This window comes from Panicum virgatum, chromosome 8N, assembly GCF_016808335.1.
Source record: "Panicum virgatum strain AP13 chromosome 8N, P.virgatum_v5, whole genome shotgun sequence".
In the NCBI taxonomy this organism is placed as follows: Eukaryota; Viridiplantae; Streptophyta; class Magnoliopsida; order Poales; family Poaceae; genus Panicum; species Panicum virgatum.
This window is the reverse complement of record NC_053152.1, coordinates 38,440,805-38,451,036: the sequence shown is the minus strand read 5'-3', so window position 1 is coordinate 38,451,036 and position 10,232 is coordinate 38,440,805. Positions and strand designations below refer to the sequence as shown.

General features: G+C 48.0%; 3 long non-coding RNA genes across 7 annotated transcripts; 1 reads left to right on the top strand and 2 right to left on the bottom strand.

The window, feature by feature from the left end:
• Positions 1 to 1,992: 1,992 nt before the first annotated feature.
• LOC120686661 lies at positions 1,993 to 2,807 on the bottom strand. The gene is made up of 2 exons (XR_005680297.1): positions 2,602 to 2,807; positions 1,993 to 2,417 (listed from the first exon to the last, which is right to left on the bottom strand). It is a non-coding gene; the product is annotated as an uncharacterized LOC120686661 (long non-coding RNA).
• A 32-nt stretch (positions 2,808 to 2,839) lies between these two features.
• Positions 2,840 to 4,989, top strand: LOC120686660. 5 transcript variants are annotated; one of them, XR_005680294.1, is made up of 4 exons: positions 2,840 to 3,460; positions 3,836 to 3,966; positions 4,388 to 4,836; positions 4,925 to 4,989. It is a non-coding gene; the product is annotated as an uncharacterized LOC120686660 (long non-coding RNA). The 5 variants fall into 5 exon arrangements; XR_005680293.1 differs by having other exon boundaries at positions 2,840 to 3,471; XR_005680296.1 differs by lacking the exon at positions 3,836 to 3,966 and having other exon boundaries at positions 2,841 to 3,471.
• Positions 4,990 to 5,653: 664 nt separating this feature from the next.
• Positions 5,654 to 7,592, bottom strand: LOC120686762. The gene is made up of 2 exons (XR_005680363.1): positions 7,376 to 7,592; positions 5,654 to 7,304 (listed from the first exon to the last, which is right to left on the bottom strand). It is a non-coding gene; the product is annotated as an uncharacterized LOC120686762 (long non-coding RNA).
• Positions 7,593 to 10,232: the final 2,640 nt, after the last annotated feature.

Genomic DNA, 10,232 nt, shown 5'->3' with positions numbered 1-10,232 from the left:
ATAAAAAAGGTACAGCCTACAGCTCTTGGTCTTCTTCCTGCCCCTCGATGCTGACCGAGACGGTGGATCCATTCTCCAGTACGTGGGGGTGCTCGGCCTGCAGTGGCGCCCCTGGCTCCACCTGCTGCGGCGGCGGCGCGACGTGGCTGGAGCCTGGAGGCCTTGAACTGGGCGGCGAGCAGGGGGCGGCAGTAGGCTGGCGAAGGCGGAGGGACTAGGGACCGAGCGGACGGAGGCGTCTAGGAGAGTGGGAGCGGACGGAAATCACATGACCGACCTCACGGGACACGGGACGGGAGAGCGAGAGGCCAAGAGAGTTATGGAATCAGAGGGGGTGCCCTGATTTTTTTGGGCTGGGCCGCTCGAAAGGGAGCTGTTGGACCTGGGCTGGTTTCAATCAACTACAAAAAACGGGATGTCCCGAATACCTAAAAGCGGGATATTCTGAAAAAATACGGAAAATACAAAAACGATAAGGAAAACAGTCAAACCGTTTTCATTCCAATTTCGAATTTGATATCCTGTATTACCGTACCGAAGCTGAATTTGTTCAAAAAGTAAAAGTGAGCATGTAAAATATAGAAATTGGAGTGGAACGGAATGAAATTTATCCTGACCGTTTTATCTATCCACATGTCAAACGCAACAAACCAATTTTATACCAAAATAGGATCTTCCAATCTGCTCAGGTTCCCCAAGCCAAACTTTAGCACAGAGGATTTCATTATTGCTATAATTCGTCACTAGAATTATATAAGATGCCTTTATACATACTAGCAAAGATGTACGTGGGTGACACGTATTTTTTTTAAAAAAAATATGAAAGTCGAATTTTAATATTAAACTATATGTGCGAACAAATCCTCATTAAACTTTTCATCTTACACAATTATAGATGGGCATGGTTGCAGTAACGGAGTACCAGTTGGTCCATTTTGTTCTTAAACTGCGTGGTTCGGTGCCCCATTGGTTTTGGTTGGTCGAACCACCAATCATGCAGTGGCCACTAGCCAGCACCTCTGCACGTGGGCACTTTTGCATTCACCGTGTTCGGCTGGTGTGGAGTGGGCTGCTTCCGGTTGCTGCTGCCATTCGGATTGCTACTTGCTGCTGGCTGCTGGGCTGCTGCTGGCTGCTGCAGCAGCAGCTAAGAGCAGCCCACTCCACACCAGCCGAACACGTTCACTTGACAAAGCACTTCTGCACCTTGGGCCTGCTTTTTTATACACATGTGCAGAGATCTACCCACCCGTGCTCCTTTGGCCTGCACATACATACATACATACATATGTTTGTGCAACGGGGTAGCTGCCCAGGGTCATGGATCGTGCCCCCCAAGGTTGCCAAAGGGGGTCTTAGCCAGAAAGGCAGAAGGATGTGGCACCGTGAACCAAAAAGCACTAGCACACTCACCAATGAATGCACCTTTTGTTGGGGCCCTTTTTTTTTGGCGTACCCCTCGGCGAATCTAGTTCGTAACCAGCATTTAAACAGGGACGTAATGGCGGGAAATTTTCACAAACAATGCACGCACATCTGCAGAAAAGGCACGACGTGCAAAGGCATCCACTATTCCCTACGTCACGCAACAATCCAGGTCCGGTACTCAGAATGAACATGCAACATATAAACAACAGAACCATAAAAATGAATGACATGCAACATAAAGACGGTGCAGCACCCTACGAAAGAATGTGATGATGTGAGCTTACCCATAATTCACACATAACTCCCGGGCCGGAACTCTTAATGACATGCAACATACAAACAACAAGACCATAAAAGTGAATGACATTCAACATAAAAGTGGTGCAGCACCCTAGGAAAGAACTTGTACCCATAATTCAACATAAGGAAGCACCGTGGGGCAGCTACCCACCCGTTGTAAAAAATCCACATCCATATATATGTATATGTATACATATATATAAATGTGAGTGTAGGAAGGATTTTTCCTATATACATATATATGCACTAATAAACTCCAGCAAATTAAACAGTGATACGAGATCTTGGAAAACTATATGCAAACAACGGCATAGGTGCTCAGTAGCAGACTTGCAGCACATCCAAATAGAGATATGTTAGCCAAATTCCCTATATCTAATTTTATAGAAGCAAAGTCAAACAAGATAATCGAAGCATACAGTACTAGTACATAGAGCAACATTATTTGGTCTCGCCCAGTCCAAGCAAGAACCCAAAGGCCACCAGAGTAGTTCTACCCTTGTTTCATTAGGTGTTTTCCCTGATAGCCTCAATGGGTCATCTTGCTCCACGAAAGAAAATGACAACATTGTTCCTACTATTTTTTTTAACGCAAATTCCTACTGCTTTCACTATCCCTCTGTGGAAAGGGTGATCTTCAGAAGCTGATTTTTGAGACTGCAACAATGAAGATGATTAATCTGCAAATTCTGGAACAATAAACATTATTAGTTCAGACTGTAATTAACATTTAGTGGACAGGTGAAGCAATATATGTACATCCTGGGAAGAAACTAGAAAAATTGCAGCCAACTATAGGAAGCCAATGCATTTGGAAACTATTCTCAAGTCCACTAGCAAAAGGTAAACCTTCTTCAATATAGCAACCTTTACCTCAGCTACACTCCCAAATGCTTGTTTCAGATGGAAGTCGATGAATGCAAGCTTAAACCTTGGATCAAAAGAAACTCCTTTAGGAGACATGACAGTTGACCTAAGCTTATTGCAACCATGAACTGTAAGCTGCTGGTTCCCTCAGGGAGGAGACACTACTGCAAAAAGAGTCTTTAGGGGTGGGTAAAAAACTATTTTTAAGAACGGGTACCCCCGTTGCTCACTACTAGAGAACTAGCTATTGCAAACGGACTATCACCGCCGGTTCAAAGTAACCCGACGGTGATGAGGCATCACCGCAGGTTCCAAAGTTGGTGGCCGTAGCGGCTGTTGGAACCGACGGTGATGAGGTGCATCACCGCCGGTTCGTAACACGAACCGTTGGTGATGGTACTGTAGGGCATCACCGTCGGTTCGTAACACGAACCGGCGGTGATGAGGCTCATTACCGCCGGGTCGGAGCTGGACCCGACGGTGAAGCTTCGTTGACCCCAAAATAAGACTGCGCACGCCCTGCTGCCTCCCAAAATCCTGTTCGCCCTTGTCAAAAAAAAATCATGTTCGCCCGCCCGCGCCTCCGAGGAGGTCCGGCTCGGGCCGCCGGCCCTGCTTGCACCGGCCATCGTCCCGTGCAGAGGTGCCGCCCCCGCCCCGAGCACCTGACGCACCACCATTCCTGAGCCCCCGTGCCGACCCGTGCCGCACGCGCCGCCATCCCTGAGTCTCGGCGCCTCCCTTGACGCCAGCGCCGGCCCCGCGAGGAGCTGCCGCGCCGCCGTTGCGAGGAGCTATCCTGCCATCGTCGTGAGGAGGTTCGGCCTCCTACTCGCTCCTCCGCTCCTTGACGTGCTAGATCAAGGTAATCCCTAGGTAACCCGCCACCCCCCTCCCCCTCCCCCCAATCTCGTTGGCCTGGACATCGATTTGTGCTAGTGTCCTTTAATTGATCTAGGATTGCACCAACTTTCTTAAATCAAATTGGTTCAGGATCAGGAGACGGTTCCCTAATTTATCAGTTTTGGCTATTTCGATGCTCTTCCTATACATATAATTTTTACTGAAGAAATAGAATGAGGACCACTGAAATAGTTGTGTATAAATTGTTTATGCATAATCCATTCGGTCCTGGACTCGTGGCCGTCGCCCCGGCCATAGATGTAGCTCCTGCGTTGTCTCCCAATAACCATGAATAGAGCTTCGGCAGCAGATTTTGCAATCCTTTTCTCATGTGCAGGAGCACATATGAACAAGTGGAGCTTGCTTGTTACCTGTTGTGAACAATTCATTTTCTACTAGTTGAAATTCTGCAGGAGCAGAAGTGGATCATAGCTGTTGTTTATGGTGCCTGTATATGCCTTTGAATCTGTAAGTACAAGCTCCACTTGTTCATATGTCTATTTGAGGCAGCGACATGCTACTAGTACGAGGTTTGTACTCAACAGTAAACTATTTTGACAAAATGCGAAGTGTAATTTTACTGCTTCTCGAGCAAACTATGCTGATAGAGTTGCTGATTATCTTGGCATGATAAACTGAACTTTCTTATCCTACATTTCTATACTATAAAATAGAACATTTCTTTCAGTATGAGCATCTCTAAATCTGTCACTTATGTCTGCAAAGTTGTGCTCTGTAGTTAGCTTTGTATTGGACTAATCTGTTTAGTATAATACCAAAACATATATCACATAGGGATGAACCTGAAGTTTACTGACAGATGTTTCAACTAATTTTGTAGTCATACAAATTGTATGTCTTGCTATTACTTATGCACTCTTATGAATAGGTATATGTGAAACTTCTGTGCACTAGTTCATCACATGGCAGTTCATTTTCTGGAATGATATACAAAGGAACCGTTCACAATGGAGTAGCAGTTCACAATGGAGTTAGCAGTTCAAAATGCAACAGAGTTGGTGCAAAGAGTATCATGCAAGGTTTCTTTTTACAATGACTATCCTCATCTTTAATTGTTTACAATGACAAATATGCAACACTATATTCAATTGTCTCACTCATTATCATTACAGAAAGTGCTCACTGCTCTCATCTCAATATTTTTACACATCTCCATATACTTTATTATGTGTTCACTGTTTTATGTTTAACATTTAGGCAGTAACACATCTCCATATACTTATTGCAAGTTTATTTCAAATTGAGGAAGCTGAACTGAGCATTATGAATCTGTATGCTGATTCCTAATGATATATATCAAGAAGGCGTAATTGTAAGGTAATTATTTCTTCCTTTTCACCTGCATGCTTCCACCTAATATATTGTTCCATTTTCACCAATCTAATAATTTGTTTTTATGGCTTAGAGAGACATGATGGGTGCAACTTGGAGTAGCATGTGAGCTCATATGCATTGCTGAAGAATCTTTTTGAAATAGTTGTTTATAGGGGTAGATGTTGTACCCGTCTCTAGAAATCGATTTTTGACCCATCTCTAGAAATTTCTGCAGATGCCGCGCGCCGCCGGCCGCCGCGTCCAGCCACGCCCCGCACGTGCCGCCAGCTGCGCGCCGCCGCGTCCAGCCGCCCGCCGGAGCCGCGCCGAGCCCCCGCGTCGCCGCTGCCGGAGCCGCGCGTCGCCGCAGCCCGGCCGTCAGGGCCCCGCCGTCGCGGCCCGGCCTCCCGCCGCCGCGGTCCTTGTCGCTGTCGTCGCCCTTGTCCTTCTTGTTGTCGCTGTCGCCGTCCTTGCCACTATACCACAGCCCCGATACAGCAACTGATGGTCAGTCGGCAAAAGCTGTTGTACCGACAGACCATCAGTTGGTATAGATGTATGCCGACACCACTTATGTGTCGTTGTAAGTGGAGTCGGTATAACTTATACCGACTGACATATCTTTACCGACTGTTCATTGGACGCCATTGGGAGTTTTTAGCGACCAATGGTTTGATGAGATAGTTTATATGGATTAAAAAAAATAATCCACGACAAATTAGTGCAAATGTAACATTTGAGTTTCAGAGGTCCACCGTATCCATCACAAATCCAAAGTTATTATCAGTGCATGAACTTTCATCTTGAGATACATGAAACATACGAATATGGATATAGATTCAATAGGAGCATATAAAACATTGACATTGATCATCCATACAAATATTAGTTGTTCAATATTTTTCTAGAACTGCATATAACAAAGGTTCCATATCAGCTAGGAGGTTCGAGAAGACAACCAAATTTTCTACCATACTAAACACCAAATAGTGCTTACCACAGCTCAAGAACCCCAAAAGACTTGACTGAAGATAAGACCAAGCCTATAGACACAACCAAAAATCTAAATATCGCTAACAAAGCTGAGCACTTCACTCCTTTTAACACATCATCTTCTAGAGTTCCATAGAAAAAAAAAACAAGATTACTATACAGCGGGGAAGCACAATGGTACAGTAGTTTAAAGCGTGTGCAGAACTCTGCAGTAGAGATGCAGCAGCACGTACCGTCTCTGAAGTCTGAAATAAGAAAGACTGCAAAAAAGATAGATGATAGTAGATGCAACTAGTTTTACGAACAGATGTAACTAGTTACAGAAAGAATTTCATATGCATTGATATACCACGAAGTGCTAAAATTTGGATCTAAGTATTGCTAGAAATTGGGATGACCGAGATGCGCACTTAGCTTCTTGGAGCAGAGGGACAACGGAAAGGGAGGTCGAGGGTCGCGAGACCGGCGGACGGTTACCGCCGCTGTCGATTTGAGCCTCGCTGTGGCACACCGTGGCTGCCGGGTCGTACCTCGCGAGCTCCAGTGCCGAAGATGTCGAGCCGCCGTGGCTGGTGTCGATCTGAGCGCCGCCGTGGCTGTGCAGCCGTGGCTTCCGCGCCGTACCTCACGAGCTCTGGTGCCGACGATGCCGAGCCGCCGTCAACCCAGGCGGTGCACATCTAAGAAAAAGCCGCAGAGGCTCACCGGCGGTAGATGTGACCGTGGCGGACGCGCCTGCCGCAGTGCCGCCACGGAGCCCCTGCACGGCATGCGGGCAAGGGGCGTGGCCAGCATCGAACAACGCTTGCTCCAGCCCGGCCGCCGTGGCGCAGGTGCCGGCGGAGAGGATCCTCGAGTGGTGGAGCCAATGATAGAGGTGGGATGGGGCCGCCAGATCCGACGGCGACGAGGAGCTGAGCACGCGGTGTAGCCGGCGAGCAAGGGGAATGGCGCCCCCAGCCGAGGACCCGGCGGCGCTCGCGACCTCACGTGCGTGAGATGTGGATAGGGGGATGGAGCGAGCTTTACTAGGGTTAGACGTTTATATGCGCTAGCGGTAACATGCTGGGCCTTTTGCTCCGCACGCGAGTGGGATTAGAAAGGCCCACGCCAAAGAGCTTTGCTGACGGACTGTTAGATGTCAAAATATTTTATACCGACGCACCCTCAGACGATGAATACAAGTATTTATTCCGACTGATAGTTTGTTGGCAGATATCGAATTGCCGACTGATAGTTGGTTAGAATGTTTTACCGACTGATTGTTTGTCGGTAATGACAGACTTTTACCAACCCACGTGCGACGCTAATGTGGTGTTGTGGTATAGTGTGCCCGACGCGACGACGTCCATGGTTCGGCAGAGCTTGTCCCGGAGGTAACCCGGCAGCGCAACGACATCCATGGTGCCGGTCACCACCAGATCCTTGGCGGCGTTGATTGCCACATCCTTCACGCATGGACTCTACCGTGGTTCGATCTGGAACAGAAAAGAAAAAGGCTCAGACTCTACCGTGGTTCGTGCGGGGAATTAAAGGTGGGGGATTGCACCTTTGAGCTTGCAGATGCGAAGCTTGATGCAGTCGGTGCAGCCACCGGATCCAGCCGACGCCTTAACTGAGCCCCACCGGCCGCTGCGCCAGGGCCCCGCCGTCCTCCGTGCCCACGCCCCACCGTGGCCATGCCCGCCGGCTGCCGCGCGAAGCCGGTCAGGAAGCAAAAGCGAAGGGGATGGAGAGAGAGAGGTGTGGCTGTCGGTAGAGGAGGAAGATAGTACTAGAGGATAAGGGAGGACACAAATATATTTCCCTCCGTTTGGAAATACTTGTCACCAATAATCACATTTTTTTGTTTGGAAATACTTGTCACCCAACAGCCTACAGCATAAAATTTCCAATTTTGCCCTTGCGTGTGGGGTCCAATAGCCATCTGAAAGCGCCAAGTGCAAGCCTTTTAGACTAATCTAGAACTTACTTACGTGTACATATAAGGTGACAAGAGGCATTTTAGTCATTTTAGAATGAACCAAATGAGTGCATTGGTTTTTGAGTCTTGGTAAAAAATGACAAGTATTTCCAAACGGTGGAAAGTAGATAGATAACATGTGGCCACCCACGTCCCTGCTGCTGCCAACTGAGATTTTTTTAACCCCCGCTCCTCGCGCTACCCGCATTCAAATTTTGTAGGGAAGGGTGATGGGATGACCCGCCCCTGCAAATACTATTTTTAGGGACGGGTCATCCCATCACCTGTGCCTAAAAAAATTATTTTTAGGAACGGGTGATTGGGTCATTCGTTCCTACAAATGGATTTTTAGGGGCGAGTCAGCTGCTACAGTAATCTTATTTTTTTAGAAACGGGCTACTTTGTAGTCCACTCCTAAAAAAGAAACATGTTCTTACATATCGTTTTTGTAATAGTGAGATTGACCTGTAGAAGCTCTCGGAGGCACCGACAAGGACAACTCAATTGGCGTTGATGGCACAGGGCAGTCGTTGGGGGATGGGGCATCATCGCCCTGTTGCGAGCAGGTCGTTTTTAATTGAAGAGATTCTGTTTTCATGGCCCTGTTGCGAGCAAGCCGTGTTTGGTTTTGCCCAAAAAAAACTCTAGAATGGGTACTGTTCACTATTTTGACTGATAATTAAATGTATTAAATAAAGGTAATTTACAGAACCACATTCAGAACTCTGTGCTAATTCGCGAGACAAATTTAATGAAATCTTTGACCGCATGATTAGAGTATGGTACTGTAGCATCACGGAAGCCAATCATCGATTAATTATCGCCATCAGATTCGTCGTGAAAAGCTACACCCACCCATGAAGAGGTTTTGCAAATAGATTTCATTTAGCCTGCCATGCATCTTCTAGAATTGAGTTTTCTAGGGTTTTCTAGGGTACTAGGCAGCTATTGGCTAATGGATTCACCCAATCTTTGGATGGATCGATCCACCCAATCCATTGGAGCACCATGTCAAAACAGAATAGTATAAATGGATGAACTGATGCTCCATTATATTCTAAGTGGCCTGGGTCGACGGATCATGCCCGGTTCGCTCAATTGAGCAACCATCCCCCATCTTTACCTCACAATAATCTCAATCTTCTTCAAATTAGTAAAGATAAAATTCCTCTACAATACACAAGTTCCAAAAATGAGCACCTGCAAACGAGGGATTACCAATCGCTCAGCGGAACACATCCCTCATCACACGACCTGTCGTATGACTTGTATCCCAGCGTTGTCCTGCTATGGTGCATATAGTAGATATTCAACTGCCGACGTGTTTGTATGATCTCCTGTGTTGCCTCAATGTGTTTTCTAGGAAAAAAATGATCATGCATATAAAACCTAAAGTAGGAAATATCTAAAAAATGAGAAAAAAAGCTCCTAGGGCCTAGGGGAGGGGAGATATGATCGTCCTTCTTGTGCCAACGCATCAATGCGTAATTCCTGGGAAAAAAAGCTCGGCGGCTTTGGAAGCCTGTTAGCCAAACCTTGTACATGTTAGCTTGTACATATTAGTTTGTTAGCGTGTCTAGTTGTTAACGTGTCTAGCTAGTTTGTTAGCGAGTCATGCGCACGCCCGCACTGCGTCGTGAGAGCGTGCACCATGGGCTGCGTCGCCGCCAAGAACAGAACATGGGCATGCGTGGGATGGCGCGCATTGCTTCCGGATTGTGGCGAGATTGCAGCCAGATTAGTGTAGTTTCTGTTACTATTTATATGCAATGATAAACCAGAAAACGCTGCTGCTGCGGCACCAAAACTCCCATGTCCAAACCACCGTGTTCCCGTTGTGTCAAGCTCGCCGGAGAGCTCGCCGATGCAGCTGTTAAGCTGACAATTGGCATCAGAGCCGGTTAACCGCCGGGATGTCGAGTGTTCCCGGTCATCTGACGGGTGGGGGGGTCTCGTACGCCTCCACATCGCCGCGCGCCCCTATCGCCACCGACACCTCAACGCCACGGCCGGCGTTGCGGCAGTGACGAGCCGCAAGTCCAGCGCGTCGTCTGCGAGGTGGGATTGGCAAACTACCCCATGCTGACCTGCACCAAATACGTCGAGTGGGCGGTGCTCATGCAGGTCATGCTTGAGGCGCGGTGACTCTGGGAAGCGGGGAGCAACGACGACGTCGATCGGCACGACGACTGCATGGCCATGGTGGCCATCCTCCGCGGTATGCCGGCGGAGATGCTCGTCTCCCTCGTCGGGAAGGGCACGGCGAGGCGGGCGTGGGAGGCTATCAAGACGGAGCGTGACGGCGTCGACCACATCCGCAAGGCCAAGGCGACCACCCTCTCGCACGACATCGACGCACTCGTGTACCGCGACAGGGAATCAATGGACGACTTCACCCACCAGCTGACGAGCATCGTCAGCAAACTGTCCATCCTCGGCGACC